Below are 18154 nucleotides of genomic sequence, written 5' to 3'. Positions count from 1 at the left end.
TAAAATATCAATACAGTAATAAAAAATCGATTTCAGAAGTTTTCTAAATCAATATCTTGCAATTTTTTTATGCATAATTTATACATAATGTGGCTTTATGCTTTGCAATTTATTACATGCAACTTAGTGTGGATGCCTTTAATTTGTTTTATTCCAATTTATTACATGCAAAATTGCGTCTGTTTGTATTTGTTGCCACTATGCTGCATCGCATTGGCAATTTATTGGTGTATGTAACTGCTTTATTTGTGACTGGTGTTTGACAACTGTTTAAGAGTAATGAACGTAGTGAAGACTCTTAGATAGGTTTTGCTGACTTTTTTTGTTTTTTTTTCACGAAAAAGTCGTAAAATTTGTTCACGCTCAATTTTGATTTTTCACGGTTCGGAGCCAATACGTAGTAAAGTTTTACTAACTTAGGCTTATTTGTTGTTTTTTTCTTATTTCAATTTATGAAGCTGCTTTTTTGCGTTGTCGTCCCATCTGACATTGATTTGTGGTACCTGATGTTAATTGGAGAAATTAAAAAAAAACTTAATTTTAGCCGAATACAAAAAACTTTGCGTTTGGAACAAAAATAGGCACTTTGGCCGAGCAAGTTATATACGCAATTTAAGGTACCTTACAGTAAACTGGTAAGCTATTATATGCGGGGTATTTTCATAAAGCTTTTTCATTCGAGATTCTTATTGCAAAATATACTTTTAAATAGTTTTCTCGGTGTCGAGAAGAACATGTTAGTCTTTCCGCTTTTTCCAAAATTGATCTTTTGCACTTTGATTTTTGTTGTATTTCAACTTCAACACAAATGCATTTGCGAAAAAGAAGGTAATTTACACTCCATTTAGTAAAACGGAATCGACGTCAAAAATGTGATCGACTTGAGATTCGAAAGTGAATTTTAACTAATTCTTGCCGTCTTGGTTAGTGGCAGGAACCTTAATTGATTTTTGTCAACGCTACAATCATGATTGCAACAGTCACGGTACATAAGTTGCATTTTTTAGTTCTCAACCGATGAATCGAACGAAATTTGTCTTCATGTTTTAGCTGCTTACTACGTTAGTACTTGCAATTCATGGCCCAAATGTTGACATGGTAGGTAAGTGTACTTAGACAGTTTTAGTTGAGTCATATAGAGTAATGGATTTTCATTCGGTTTATGTCTAAGAGCTTAATAAACTTACGAGTTCCTTCGTATGTTGAAAAAACTTACGTGAGAGACTAGCTAAGATCGTTAGTTTCGAATGAACAATTATGATTCCAAAATGCAATTTAATTGAGCTGTGTACTGTATACAGGGCTTTTTTTGCATCCAGATCATCTCTCAGACGATCTCCATTTGAATGGTCAAACAACGCTTTGAAACAAAGAACATTTTTTATTTTTGAAATGGGTAAATCCGTTTAAGTACTCTGATCTATCAAAAAATAAGACATGATACTCGTGTAGCGACAGAAAAATGGCAAATCGTGAGAGGTCTTGGATTGCAATTCTGTAGTCTGCAAACATTTTCTAAACTTTCCGTTGGGTAATTCTGATTTCTATCCTCTTAATCGCAAATTCTATGGATTGGGGAAGCTGATTTTCCAATTATTTCCTTTGGAACACAACTGTTATGTAATTCTATATTTCAAGTCTTCATCGATTGGAAAGGCTTAATCGGAAAAAATCCGTGTTCCTGGTTTTTTTAGCTTTTGGTCGATTTGTTGATTTTGATGTGCGGTGGTGGAGATCTGCCGATTCGATATTTATTTATCCGAACGGAGCTTGCGTTGAAAGTTAGGGTCATTTTGTGGAAAAAAAAGTTGTAATACATCACTGCTATAATGGTTGAAATTTTATTTGTAATGCCGCGATCTAACTCGATCTATAGGCGTGTTCTTGTTTCGAGGGCTCATTTTTGCTTTTGTTTCTGATATTTTAGTTTTATTTTTTTTGCTGTTGCTTTTTGCTTGTTGGCAAAGAGCAGCTTTTCCTCTCTTTTTCTTTTAATATCGAGTAGCACAGAGAAAAGTTCATTGAAGTTGAAAAATGTATCATCGTGGACTGCTTTAAATCGTGTTTAGAATTTAGTTTCGACTTTTCATTGAGTCTTTTTCAGCCAATTTTATTTCTTCCACAAGGATAGCCGGTTGCTGTGCAAGTAACACAGAATACTCGGAGCACATTCATAAAAAACTTTAAAAGTTAGCTCTTTTTCGAAATTAATGAATTTGACATAACTGACATAACTAAAAAATAATTTCGTAGAAGAATTTGTATTGCCAAGGAAGCGCGAAAACAAACTTCCAAAACTATATTTTTTTGTAATTTCAAGTTTTTTCTAGCCTAAAAAACTAAACAAAATTAAGATTTTCATATAACGAAGTTGCTCGTTTGCTTTACTCGTTCGAAATTAAAAGTGTTTCAACGCTTTTTCTCAGCACTGAAACATTTTAAAAAAAACTTTTTATATGTCATTCGAATCAAGATTCAAAGAGCTTTTATTTGATATATCAGATGAACCATTCCGATGATTATTAGTGATTCATGATTTTGCTTGGGAAAAAACACCCAAACGCAGAATTTCTCTCCATTTTAATGGCCGGCACAACAAAAGCACCAGGATTCTATGCAAGCAGTTCATTTCTGTGCGGCGTAATTCCTTCCAAAAGAAAAAATTTTCTCCCTCCATTTTGTGTCAGTTTTGTGACGTTTTTTGTGTTCATTTTGTGCGTGATGTGATGAAAGGAATTAGATGAAAGCTTGAAAAAACATAAATTTAGGCGTAATCGACTGCAGTTGTATTCAGAAAACATTAGCAAAAGAACAAACCAAAATATTACTTCGAACACATTTTCAATTTAAACTTATTTCCCAAGAAGCATTAATTGACCTTAAGTTTCGTTGGTTTATTTTATATGTTCTACAAGTTTTGGTTCAGAATGTTTCTGAACTTTTGTCTCATTACGGATAATAATGAAAATTAAACGAAATGGTACGCCACAAAAGTTATACTTAATAAGCCGTTTATATGAGACGTCGCAGTCTCATTTACCATAAAAATCTGGTCAGAGATTTGTTAATTACTACTCTTGTTTTTAGGGCGATGAGTTGACTAGCGTAAACCAAAACTATTTTTAAAAAACGGAAAATTGTATCGAGTATCATAAAGAGAAATTAAAGAAAGACTCAATGATTGTGCATTTCGTAGTCTAAATTGTCTTTTGGTCACATAATAATTCAATATTAAATACTGAACATATGACTTCAATGAATCAATTTCGGAGTGAGGTTGCCGCGTTTAGTACAAATTCTTGGAAAGATCATTCATGTCATGACTAAGAAGCAATCAAATATCAAACCCAAGCGGCATTGGCAAGAATGCACTCCATTCTCGGCATGAGTTGTAGACGTCAACTTTTTGTAGTTTATGTTTTTCGTATAGTAAAAAATAGTACGAGTGTGTGGTTCTTCCTGTTTGCCTGCTATAATAGTTTTATTTATGTTTTTTTTTCTTTTCTGACAACAGAAAGTATGCCATCATTAACAAACTTTTCTCTCCGGATAAATGCAAAGTCCTTCAACTGTAAATCGATATAATGCTGATAGTGTTCCTCACATAGTGTCTGCATCATAATATCTTCGACGACGTAAAATCCTCCCGGTTTCACTTTTTCAAAAGCAACTGAGAAGAGATTTTTCTGCGGACCAGGTTCATGTAGTGAGTCATCAATGAAAATATCTAGGGGTACCGCAATTTCATCAAACATCTTACGCAAAGTGCCATTTTTAGTAATGTCTGCGTAATATGTTTTGATCCTTTCCTCTTGGAACAGAATATCGGGATTGATATCAGCTCCGAATATTTGGGAGTTAGGGAAGTATTCGCGCCATGCTCGTTGGGACGCTCCAGGGGTGTATCATTTGCTCATCTGAGATTTGAACCGTTTGTCCTCGACAGATCCCAGTCCAATTTCTAGAATATTTAGTTTCTGATACCGGATCTCTTTGAACAGGAAGTCGTAAAGGTATCCATACTTGTGCCGTGTGCATTTGTCCGAGCCCAACGTATTGAAAAGATTACATAATTTTTCATCTTTTGTTTTTTCCTGTTTATAAAACTCGTCAACTTGGTCGCAAATGGCAGAATACCCTATGCAGAAATAAGCCAAGTTGCTTTTATTGAGGTCGTGGCAAAGAGTTTTGTTAAGTCGAGGCTCTATTCTTTGTTGCCTCTGTTTCAGTTTCAAGCTATAGACTTCTTGCCGATAGACGAGCATCGTAAATAAAAGTGAAGCGAGTATGAGTAATGATAACACGTACGAAAGTTTTCCTGAAACAGAATGAAAGAAATTTTTTAAATATTAAACCATTTAGTTTCAATCTAACTAAAAATGACCTCTTGGAGTGGTAAATATTAGGAGACGTACTAGGAAAGGAGACGTACTAGAAAAGGCTGTTGGAGCTAGGGTTTGGTTTATTTTTGGCTCAATTTATTCTACCAAACATTAAATAATATATTAAACGCATTAATACTGCACAGTACACACATTTAAAGCATGCGTGGATAGGTCATTAGGCATCACTGGTTTGTTGGTTGAAGCTTTGACTGAAATCCCACAATCTGAGTTCATCTGTAAGCGTGGAGATTGAATTTATCAAGGCTTTTTTAGGCCTTATTTTAGTTTTTATTTTTGGTTTTTACCTCTGAACTCAGAAGGCATTTTTTTAAACATCAATGCCGATGATTATTTGTGTCACCTGGTTTTGCGTTAACATAGTAAAAAAAATAGGAAATTTTAACTTTTTCAATCGCTGGAACAACAAAGGAATTTTTCTCTTCGAAAAATTTGTGTTCCCGCATCCAGTTTCAAGCGTTAATAATCGATTATATTACGATTTAAGTACCAGTCTTACTAAAATTGAGAAACAATCGATTCTAATCAATTAATAATCGCTTATAATCTCTCTTTTTAAGATCAAATTATAATTAATTACAATCCATTATAATCGATTATTTATTCGTCCATTTATTGATACAATTAGAATCAATTATATTTGATTATAATCCGTTATTTTTATTCAAATTTCTAATTCATTAGTTTTGCACAAAAATCCATTATAATCGATTATTATTGATTATAATCCCTTTTTTATAAACATTTTGTTTTCGAAGTTGCATCCAAGTTGCTTATATTTTATGCTTTTTGTAGACGTTGGTTCTTATGCAAAATGTGAAAAATGTTTTTTAAGTTTTCCAATCAATTCAAATTTATAAAGTTTTTTTTTCATTTCTTACCAATTAGAGTTGTTTTGTGGTGCATATTTTAAGCTTTTTAACCAGCAAAACATCAGCAAATCGATTTAGTATCATGATTGATTCGGAAGATTTATTTTTCATCTACCGCGGGAACCTTTCCACTAATATGAAAGGATCTCTATGAAACTTTTGTTTTGAGTTAAAACTTTGTGTTCAGATGAACCAAAGTGTTCAAGAGATCTCTCTCTTAGCGATTTTATTATTGACACAAAAATAATAACCCATAAGATATAATTCGAATATAGTTTTGAATTGACAAAATTTTGGCAAAATAAGAGATTATAATCGATTCTAAGGGTTTTTGTTAGAATTATAATCAATTATTATCGATTATAAGAGATAATAATCTCTTGGAAAATATCTCGATTATACTCAAATATAAATCCTTCAAACACCTAATTTTGGTAATTATAATCAATTGTAATTGTCAAAAAATCATCATAATAATCCGTTATAATAGATTATTTACGCCTAAACTTGGATGCGGATCATTTTGTTTGTGCGTGATGTAACGAGAGGCATTAGTTGAAAGCTTGAACAAATTATAAATTAGGCATAATCCAGTATAGCTTATGTCTTCTAAAAAGAAATAACAGAACAAAAATGTAGTTTAGATCAAATTTTTGATATTTTTAAACTGATAAGCATATATATACTAGGTGAGGTTTCCATGGTCTCAAAACCAAGTGGATGAACAGTCAGACATATTTCATTTGATTATGTTGTAAAGTATAGAGCTCATCATATATTTTTTTAAAGTGACGGTTTACTTGACCTACGCTTAAGAAATATCTTTGTTGCGTTGTTAATATGCAATATATTAAAACATTTCAAGTATTTTTTTAAATCAGCATCCCTACTACAAATACAACAGATTTGCTGCTGTTATACAACATTTTAAATTAGCAACCTTGTGACCGGCTACCGTCAGAAACTCTAACAAATTGCAAGTCTAGCCTCCGAAGGTGAACTCTCAAAATATATGTATTCAAGATTTGATGTTTTTTGTTGAAAATTTCATGTTTTCTATGGAAATTTTCAAAAGCACAAGCTTGAAAAACAGTCTTCTAAATTTTTTTAAATGATAGGAAGGTACTTCCATGTGTTGTAGGTATTTTAATCCCAAATTTGACTGCATATGTTTTTTAGTTTTTGATATTTGAAGTTTTTTTGGTGTTCCAAAATTTTCAAAACAACTTCCTTCAAAAGAAAAACTTCACCAAATTTTCAGCCCTACGATGTAGTACTATATAGGTTCTCCCAGTGGTTGCACGCCTTGTCCTAGCTTATGACTGCTGTGAAAATTTTGGCTACCGAGATATGAGGTTTCCATTATTGAATTAAACGATTGATGACAGCAAACGGTATGCTTACAGAGTATAAGAAACTGAAAATCTAAGTGGAGCAAGAATTTCGTAAATAATAAAAAAATTGACTCAAAGATGTTTACTTAAATGTTGTAAAAGACTAACACGGAAAATACAGTTGTACGCTGGCGGCCTTTCTAAGTTCGTACTTTGAAATAATATTAAGATCTGGAGTTTGGCAAAAAAGAACCTTGAAGTTTATTTTCTTAAAAATTTTGTTGGATGCTCCCAGGATAATTTTACAAATGCTTCAAATGCGCTAGTATTGTTTAGTTTCTCAAGTACCATACCTAAAATAATTATCGTTTTTGCGCGGCAATCAAAGTTCGGTTCAAGTTATTACAGGCCGGGGGTGTGGCTGAATACTATTTCTATGTTTAGGAATTCGGAGTTGTTTCCAATTTTTTTTCGAAACTGACAGTCAATAACTGACAACTAATGAAAAATAAACGCAGTGGTACACTACAAAAATTGCAATTAATAAATCGTATACTATATAAGACGTCGCAGTCTCATTTGTAAGAAAAACACCGGGCAGAAGTTCGTTACCGACCGTCGTTTCCAGGGCGATTATTTGACTAGCATTAAGATCAACTACAATATGAATTGCAGCAAACGGTAAGGAGTAGCTTAAGGGGCATTTTAGGGGTAAAATAAACATTGTCAAGACTCAAAGCTGATGCATTTCCTAGTCTAAATTGATTTTGGTTACATAAAGTCAATTTTAAATGCTGATTATTTAACTTAAAACAATCCATTTCGTCGTGAGTTTGACGCGTTTTGTACAAGTTGCTGTCATGTGTAACAAGCGATCAAATATTTAATTGAAGCAACCTTGCTCAGCAGAAATTGCTCTTTTTTTCTCGCCATGAGTAGAGGCGTTAAGTTCCTAAAATTGTTGTTTTATTGAGGAAACATATGAAAAGTGTGGTTCTTCCTCCTTACCTGCTGTAATTCTTCAGGAGGAAGGATGCCTGAAAATTCAACTTTAAAAGTATAAGCTTAAATTTTTTTCTGGCGTATTGTTGTTATCGGCCCAACTTGTTTACCAAAGTATTTTCGGTGTGATAATATAATTAGATCAGACTCAAAGCAATCTCTAGTGAAAAAAGAGTGGCATATTATTGGAAGCTGACTAAATTTTTTGTGATCAATATCTGTGTTGACGATAATTGATCAAAAAAAAAACCAACAATCATAAGTCTCTGGGTTATTTTTTTTACAATTCTCTACATCCGAGAGTTTTTTAGGGTCTCGCTTTTTATAAATTAGCATCAAAATGCAAAATTAACAAAAATAAGGACATGGAGACAGTAAAAAGTTCAAATTGCCGCTTTGTTTTGACTCCACCAGTGATCATTCAGACGCATGGTACCACTGCCAAGGTATGTTACTACATGGTACTTACTTTTAAAGCATGCGTGGAAAGAAAAGTTATTAGGCATCCTTGGTATATTGGTTGAAGCTTTGACTGGAATCCCACAATCTGAGTTCATCTGTAAGCGTGGAGATTGCATTTCTCAAGGCTATTTTAGGCCTTGTTTTTGTTTTTGTTTTTGGTTTTAACCTCACAAATCAGACGGCAATTTTTTTTTGACACATCAAAGCCGATGATTATTTGTGTTATCTGATTTTGCGTTAAAAGATTTTAAAAAAAACAAAAAACACGAATTTACACTTTTTCAAGGGCTGAAACAACAAAAGCATTTTTCTCTTCAATTGTTCAAAAACACTTGTGTCATTTTGATTGTGCGTAATGTAAAAAGAAGCATTAGTTGAAAGCTTGGAAAAATAGTAAATTAGGCATAATCCAGTACAGTTGTTTTCTACAAAGCAATAACCGAACAAAAAATGTAACTTAGAAAAATTTTTTGATTTTGTAAACGCGGACTTTCAAAAAATCGCTAAATTAAACTTCGAACACTAGTATTCCTGGAACATTAGAAAATTGCAAATGCTTAAATAATTGTTATTTTTAGTAAACTACTCGGCCGCTTTACCTACTCAAAAATAGACTAAAAAAGCGAACATTTTATACCGGTTTTTTCTAGAGTTTTTCTAAAAATTTTTTCAATGTCGTTTGAATCACGACTGAAAAAGCTATTGTTTTATAAATTACTCGGCCTTCTCTTATGATTATTTATTGTAGTTGATTTGAGTGGAAACAACAAATCACCCTGAAGACAAAATTCAGTGGTAGGAACAGTAAGCAAATATATATTAGCAGAGGTTTCCATGATCTCAAAATCAAGTGGATGAATTATCAGACATGTTTCATTTGATGTCTTTTGTTTTTAAATATAGGTCTCATTACATATAGTATTTAAGTGATGGTTTATTTAACCTCGGTTAAAAAGTTATCATTGTTGCCTCGTTAATATGCAATATAGCAAAACATTTTAAGTGTTTTAAGAAATAAGCAAAAAAATTCTTTAGCTAAAATTGACGTACGTCTTTTTATTCATACTACAAACACGACAGATTTTTTGTTGTCTTACAACAGTATAAATTACAACCCTGTGACTGGCTACCGTCAGAAATTCTGAGGGATTGCAAATTTTCATGTTTTCCATGGAAATTTTCAAAAGCACAGACTTCTAAAGCACAGTCTTCTTAAAAACAGTTTTCTAAATTTTCTGAGATGATGTGAAAATACTTTTATGAGTTGCAGGTGTTTGAATCCCAAAATTGACGGCGTACATTAAAAATGCTTCTTTTTTTTTGAATTTTCAGCCCTACACGGTTGCACATCTGCACCTAGTCTCTGACTGATATGAAAAAAATGACTACCAAAAACTGACAATTTAACTTTTGAATTATACGGTTGAGGACAACAAACGGTATGTGCGCAGGCTAAAAAAAACTGAAAATCTAATTCAAACGAAAATCTCATTAGAAATCAACAGATTGACTGTAAGTTTTTTTGTTTTATTATTTCAAAAAATAATACAAAAAGTAGAGTTGTAGGTAGGCTGTCGGCTTTTTTGAGGTTTGTACTTCTGAAAATTTGAAGATAAAAAATTTAGCAAAAAAGACTTTGAAGTTCTTTTTCGTCCATATACTAAAAAAAGCTTCTTTTAATAAAATGTATACTATATAAGACATCGCAGTCTCATTTTCAAGAAAAACTCTGGGCAGAGATTGGTTACCGACACTTATTTCCCGGGCGATGAGTTGACTATCATAAAATTCAACTACAAAAAAATCTAGCAAGTTGTATCGAGTACCATAAAGAGTTTTTTAAGAGTAAAATAAAAAGTATCAAGACTCAAAGATGATGCATTTTGTAGTTCAGTTTGATTTTTGGTCGCAAGTTTACTTCAAGTTCATGGAGTGAAAAATCTTGTTATGATTAAGAAGCAAAAAAATACTAATCCAACCGGCATTGTTAATCCGCAAAACGTTCTCCTTTCTTGGTAGGAGTAGAAGGCGTCAAGGTCTTGATTTTTTTGTTTGTCTTAGAAGAATATATGGAGTGTGTGGTTTTACCTTCTTCCCTGCTGCAATATTTTTTTTCTGTGACGATTGAAAGAGTGCTATTTTAAAATTGACGATGAAAAAGACTGCTCGTATCATGGCAAAGCACTTATTTTTTTCTGCTGCTTTTTTTGGAGTGGCTGAAAATTGATTTTTTTAACTGCATTTTAATGTCTATGGAGTAGTTTACATTTTATAAATTTTTTTTGAAATCATCTTTCATTTAAAGTACAAATTGATATAATTTTGCATATAGCAAAGTATAAAAAAAGCATGCCTCAATTCAATTTGAATCAATTTCTAAGACGGATCAAAACTCCGCTTAAGTGTTAATAGCACGAAATATATCGCGCATTAATTGTATTAACTTTAAACTACCATAATTTTACGAAAAACAATCAAGGGCTTATGTTTTTTTAAGTTTGAGCTCAGGACAACAATACCTTTTGACGAGTGATATAAACAGACTCCGTCAAAAATTGCTAGTTGAAAAGTCGAAACTTGCTTAGAGAAAAAAAACCACCCACAAATATTCCGTCATTTTTCTAAAAACAAAATCGGAACAAAATTTTTTTCTGAATGTTGTTTAGAAGTGAGATAAATGTTTATTTATTTTTAGTTTTTATAAAAACTTTACAAGAATTTGACGGAGCATTTGTTCTTGGGTATTTTTTGTACGACAATTTTCTACTTTTGAACCAGCACTTTTTGCCGGATTTTTTTATCATTCGAAAAGTACAGTGCTGATTTAAATTATCCGGACAAAACGAACAAAACTTGAATTTTCAAACACGTTTTTCTCAAATTGGGTTAAGATTAGACAAAAAATGAAGAGAACAAAAGTTGCTTAGAATTTCACCAGAATTAATATGGTGCCATTTTTTCTCCGAAATTCTCAACAAAAATTTACCCCAAAAATGGGTCATTTTGGCTTTTTTCAATTAATCAAGAATTACGCAGAAACTACTTTGTTAATTGATGAGAAAATTATATCACAGGAAGCCTCTTACGCAGCTCAACAAAGTATAAGAAGGGTTAAATCTCCAAAAATTTGCGCAAATTGTTTAAAGTTTATTTTTAAACAGAACTTCTGGGTTTTATATGGTAAAAATCACATTTATTGACTATCAAGTGATAATTTTTTCTCTTATACTGGTTTTTGGAGATTTAACCCTTCTTATACTTTGTTGACCTGCATAAGAGGCTTCCTGTGATATAATTTTCTCATCAATTAACAAAGTAGTTTCTGCGTAATTCTTGATTAATTGAAAAAAGCCAAAATGACCCATTTTTGGGGTAAAATTTTTGTTGAGAATTTCGGAGAAAAAATGACACCATATTAATTCTGGTGAAATTCTAAGCAACTTTTGTTCTCTTCACTTTTTGTCTAATCTTAACCCAATTTGAGAAAAACGCGTTTGAAAATTCAAGTTTTGTTCGTTTTGTCCGGATAATTTAAATCAGCACTGTATTTTTGTCCTGCAATAAATTTTAAAAAGATATCTCACCTGTGATTATAATCTCATTACGAGGCTGAATTGTGCACTGGATAGACGCACAATTTTGTGTCTGTATGTTTTTGTATTCCAGAGACAAGTCATTCAACATGTTCTAAAATGTAATTGGATTCCACTTGCAAATTTTCCGTGGACTCCGCGTACAAATATTTGTAGCGTAAATTTTGTCGGGGGGCTATTAAGTTTCTTGCGGATTCCGCAAAATCGAATATAGCTGGTTGTTCCGGATGCCGCAAATGTTAGCGTATTCCGCAAAAGTAAGTGGATTCTGCAAATTTATAAGGATTCCAATTATAATTTGCGGATTCCGCATACAATTTGCGAGATCCGCTTACAAATTGCTGATTCCGTCTACAAATTGCGGATTCCACTTAAAGTTGCGGATTCCACGACGGCTCCAATCTACTGAGCAGATATATTATCATTTGTCTATAGATTCCACAAACTGTTCCATTTTCCGCAAATTTTGTTGCGGATTCCGCAAAATTGCATGTTTTTGGAGCACTTTTGTGCACATACAGTGTTTTATTTATTTGTCCGTGGAATCCAAAACAGCAAAGAACATCAAAGAAAAGTAGCATTGTTGGTTTAGAAACTGCCATTTTGGCAAATTTGGAACGATTAAAGCGTGTTATATTTAGTGCTATTAAAGCGTAAGCGGATAATAATAACCCGCCTTCGAAATCGTCTCAAATTGAATTAATGCGTGCTATTTAGTCTGGTCAATAATTACCGAAATGCAAAATGTATCACTTTGTACTTTACATAGCGTCAGGTGGATTGATTTTCAAAAAAAAATCTCCTTTTTCTCTAACTTTTAGGTCGACAAAATTGATTTTTGGAACCTTCCGTAAACAAAATAAGACCCGATTTTGTCTATTTCGACAAAATTTTCTGCATTGTAAGCAATTTTTAAAAAAAAAGACAAAAACGCCTTTTTTGTGCGCCGTTTGAAAGGTTTTGACCAAAAAACTTGGACCTTTAGAAAATATTTAATTTTAAGATTATTCGCCGCCGAAAATAGATGTCATTAAATAATACCAAAGGGGGGGACTCTTTCGTTGGTGAGGGGGGATCAAAGTTTTTAAGGGTAGGGCTGCCCCTCCTCCTCCGCTCGCCTAAATCTGCTCCTGCTTACCGGTATATTACAGATCAAAAATTACGAATTGTGTTTTCTGCTATATGTTGTCAATATTCGTTTATTTCAAGTTTTTTGCTATTTTATTCAAGTCAAGTGAAAGATGCTCTGCAAGCGTACTGTTTCCATTTAACAAAAACAAACGGAATGTTTTTATGATCAAATTTTGTAATTTTTTTGTTGGCATCATTTTTTTCTCCAGAATACACAGTGCAGAAACCAAAAAGAAGCGGTACTCACTTGACATTATTGCTGATTCCTTCCTGGAGTAAAATGTCCAAAAATATTTTGTTCTAGAGTTGTGCAAAATGGGTTAACAGTGTGCTGAATCAGCACCTATAAAACAAACATATCCCCTCAGCCAAATCCTTTAGAGTCAGAAATTATAATAATTAGTGTCTTTAATGACTTACTCAACGACTCTGATGAATTTTTACTCTGAAACAAAAATGACCTTAAGTCCTCTTGAGGGTTTCCAAGATACCGAAGACTATGGCTGTGCCCTGCTCGCCGATGAAATAACTGACTCCCTTGCGTCCCATTAAGAACGAAAGTCAAAACTCGCTCGCCAACTTCTCAACAAACATCTTCCCCTGGCATAACTTGCGCTTCAAAATCACATGCAGTGTCTTGCTACTGGCCCTCAGGCTTTTTCTCATATTCATATCTACTGACAGTAACCGACCTCTTTCCTTCCGCTTTAAATTGATTTAACAGTTTCTTTGAATTTAACGACTTAATAGGCCTTAAAAAGGACCTAAATTGTATATACAAAGGGGGAATTGACTTCTCGAAAAACCTTCAAAAAGCAGCAAAACATCAAGTTTTCTCTGGGGTTCAAACAAAATCCTGCATCCTCGATGAAGCCAAATCTCTAACTAGTATAAGTGCAACAAACCTGAATGAATGACCCAAAACCACCCCAAAACAATTCTATCATCACCAAACTCTGCAGAGATTAAAATGAGAAGACTTGGTGAGAGTTTGTATCATTACTTAAACCTAGAACCAAAATTGGCGAAATTTAATGGCTCATATGCACCTGAAAAAAAGCCAAAAACGGCAATCAGTTTTATTGGCGCAAAATTTCTCACAAACCCCTCATTCACCCGAGTTTTTACTGAGGAAAAGCATCTCCGTATGAAAATGACTTTTTATTAAGCGTGCGTTCAGTTCAGATATGCCTAATTTCACACTTTTGAAAAATCTAAATGATACCGATTTCGAGTACCGCACAAAAGTTATCAACCTTTTTCTAAGTGTCGCGCAAATAATTTCAATCTGGAAAGTTGCGACAGTATTACCACCAGGTAAACCCAGAAAAAAATTGAAAAAATTGTGCTCTTTCAACTTTATATCGCCCCATCCCATTTTCAATCCCAGCCAACCAAAGTTGAAGCACATAGAGATCCCATCTTCATCACGCATCTTGTCCTCAAAGACCAATAGCATGGCTTGCAATCTCTCCAACCTACACTCACGATTTTAGGTCCTTCGATTAATCAAAATCCCATTATGATGAAATAAGACGGAACCCTAGACAGAACAATAGTAGCAGCTCTAGATCTTCCAAAAACTTTCAAGTATGTTAATCAAGCACACCCTGAAAAACTATTTTAAGAACTAACATTTTCCCAATCTAATGTGCCGCTAGCTACGCAGGCAAAACATTAAATTCTCTCTGTTCTCAGGTTTAAAACAAAACTCTGCACCCTCGATGAAGCCAAACTCTCAACGAAAAAAGAAAGAAAACAAGTTCAACAAAACTAAATGACCCAATACCATTCCAAAGCAACAATAGTTCCACGAAAATCTGTAGAGACAAAATGATGAGACTTGGCAAGAAATCGTATCATCATCTAATCCAAGAGCCAAAGTTGGCAAACTTTTGTGACTCATACGCACCTTAAAAAAAAATACGCCAAAAAACGCCCGTCAAATTTTTTTGGTGCAAAATTTCTCACAATTGATCACGCACCCCATTTTCAAACTGAGGAAGTACAGAGCCGTATGAAATTTATTTTGATTTCGCATACAGTCGATTCAGATAGGCTTATTTTCAAACGTTTGAAAAACTTATGATACTGATTTCGAGTACGCATAAAAGTTCAATAGGAAAAAATGCGGTTCAATATGAAGAAATGGGACAGTAAAATCATCAGGTAAAAGCAGAAAAACCGTACTCTGTCAGCTTTATATCCTCTCATCCCACTTTTTATCCCAGTCAATGAAAAACTGAAGCCCATAGAAATCCCATGTTCAATACGCATCTTGTCCTCAACGACCAACAGAATGGCTTACACTCTCTCCAACCTACACTCAGTGCTCTTACGTCTTTCATTCTTACGTCGCTCATTGCTCTTACAACTCCAATTTTTAATACTTAAACTGACTCTCAGACAGAAATTTTGTAGCGGCCCTAGATCTTCCAGAAGCATTTAATTGAGTTGATCAAGCACACCCTGAATTACTAATTTCACAACTCCCCTCATACAAATCTAATGTACCGCTGGCTAAACAAATACTTAAGTGGAAGTATATGCCGAACTTTTTTCTGAGACCACCTTTCGAAAGGTAGAGTAAAGCGCAGTGGAGTACCTCAGTGATCAATAATCCCACCACACTCTTCAAAATTTATGTAAATTAATCACCCACACCCCAAGTAGCATAGATTTTTTTCCTATGCCGATGACTTCCTCATTTATACACTAGGTACAAATATTGGATCTTTTTTCGGATCTCTCTAAGTTGATCTTGGTTCTATTTTTTTTCTTTGAAAATCCTTACCAAGGTCTCTCCTTTTCAGGGTGTTCTGTCACTCTCTTCTCCTCTGACTCTACTGACTGAAAAAGCCACCCATCAGTCGCTATATAAAATACACTACTACCACCTAACCAAAGTCCCCTCAAAAAATTCTCGGACTCTTTTCTCAAATTCCCATTTTTTTAAACTAAAATTGATTCCCCGACAGAACACTAGTAGCAGCCCTAGATCTTCCAGAAGCCTTCAATTGTAATAATCAAGCACACGCTGAAATACTTATCTAACAACTTCCCTCTTCCAAATCCAATGTGCCACTGGCTACGAATACACTTAAGTGGTAGTATGTGCCGAACCATTTTCAGGGACCACCTAAAATAAAGCGCAGTGGAGTACCTCAGGGATCAATAATCCCCTCACACTCTTCGAAATTAAAAATATGTGTAAAAAAAATAACCCACGCCCCAAGGAGCTTAGGCTTTATCTCCTATGCCGATGACTTCCATTTTTATACGCAAGGTTACAAATACTGGATTTTTCTTCGAACCTCTCTCAATTGTTCTGGGTTCTTTTTTTTTTTGAAAAACCTTACCTACGTCTCTCCCTTTCAGGGTGTTCTGTCACTCTCTTCTCCTCTGACTCTACTGACTGCAATTTTCACCCAGCAGTCGCTATACAAAATACACTACTACCACCTGACCAAAACCCCCCACAAAATCTTCGGACTCAAGTTAGACAAGACCCTTTTCTCAAATAATTCACCCAACGTAAAACTCAAACTACGTAAAAGGAAACAAAAGCGCCTGAGCACTGCAAAACTATAGTCGAAGCAGGCAAACTCTGCTAAAATAAGTAGAGTAGTTCTCCAATACGCGGCCCCAGCATGATCCCATGCGGCTAGCACAATCATACAAAACTATCAAGAATACAAATGCTGCCCTCCGTACTGCCAATGAAAGCACAAAAACGACAAAATTTTTCAACTTTCAACTTTATATCAACATTATATCGTTCCAAAATTTTGGTATGTCCAGACTTTTGCGGCCCACGGCGTGACTCATGTCCAGACTTTCCAGACTCAAACTCTCGGCGCGACAATGCAATTTGGGTCTATATCCGGATGCGGTGCGACCCTCAAAGTCTGGAAAGGAGTCTGGGACCTCGACCCGGGAAATCATCACGCATCTTGTCTTCAAAGACCAACAGCATGGCTTACAACCTCTCCAACCTACAATCAGTGTTTTTACGTCCCTCGATAAATCAAATTCCCATTTTAATAAGCTAAAAATGACTCCCAGACTGAACACTAGTAGCAGCCCTAGATCTTCCAGAAGCCTTCAATTGTGTTAATCAAGCACACTCGGAAATACGTATCTAACAACTGCCCCCTTCCAAATCCAATGTGCCACTGGCTATGACACTACTTAAGTGGTGCTATGTGCCGAACTATTTTCAGGAACCCCCTTTCGAAAGCTAAAATAAATCGCAGTGGAGTACCTCAGGGATCCCCCCACTTTCTTCAAATTTTATGTAAAATAATCACCCACCCCAAGGATCTTAGGCTTTATCTCCTATGCCGATTACTTCCATTTTTACGCACAAGGTACAAATATTGGATCTTTCTTCGGATCTCTCTCAATAGTTCTTGGTTATTATTTTTTTGAAAAACCTTACCTAGGTCTCTCCCTTTCAGGGTGTTCTGTCACTCTCTTCTCCTCTGACTCTACAGACTGCAAAATCCACCCACCAGTCGCTATACAAAATACACTACTACCATCTAACCAAAACCCTCCACTAAATCTTCGGACTCAAGTTAGACAGACCCCTTTCTCAAATATCTCACCCACCGAAAAACTCAAACTACAAAAGGGATAAAAAGACTCCTGAGCCCTGAAAAACTCTAGTCAAAGAAGGCAGAATGTTGTTCGGCAAGCTTATTGGGGGAAATAAAAGTAGATGCACAATGTAAGAAACGTAAAATCTTAGAAACAAAATCCAAACATGTACAAGATGTCATAAAATCTAATGATCCAATAAGTCAATTGAGCTAAATTAATCATTGTTCACATAGGCTTTCAGTATTTAGCTTTTTTTTCTGTCAAAAATGTTAAATTTCAAAGACATCTGTTCTAGATCACTGCGTTTGCTTTGTGGTTTGATCTAAGCTTAGTACTCTGAACTGAATTATTTTTTTGGCTTCGATGCGGTTGAATTGGAGCCACCTGCGGCCGCAAAGAAGACTATTTGCTTGTCTTATAATTGTCGATAAAATCAAGCGTTATTTTTGTCGATAAAATCAAAGTAACCGAATTATTAGAATCTCGATACTCGATTTTTCCATTCAATAATCTTCACATGATGTGTTAAAATTTTGCTCACAGATTGGGTCTTTTTTGGTTACCCCTATAAATGGAGAAAAATCAAAATTAAAATTCAAAATGAAAACTAAGTCGGATCGATATCACTAAAAAAGGCAAGACAGTAATAAACCACTGGTCAAAAGGATGCAGTTTACTAAATTCAGCTTTAAACTGGCTTTTCTCTTCTTTTCATAAACATGAGCCAAAATGCGTTTTTAATTTCATTTAAT

Source organism: Symsagittifera roscoffensis, chromosome 1 (assembly GCF_963678635.1).
Source record: "Symsagittifera roscoffensis chromosome 1, txSymRosc1.1, whole genome shotgun sequence".
NCBI classification, from domain to species: Eukaryota; Metazoa; Xenacoelomorpha; order Acoela; family Convolutidae; genus Symsagittifera; species Symsagittifera roscoffensis.
The sequence above is the reverse complement of the archived record's forward strand: the minus strand, read 5'-3'. Positions refer to the sequence as shown.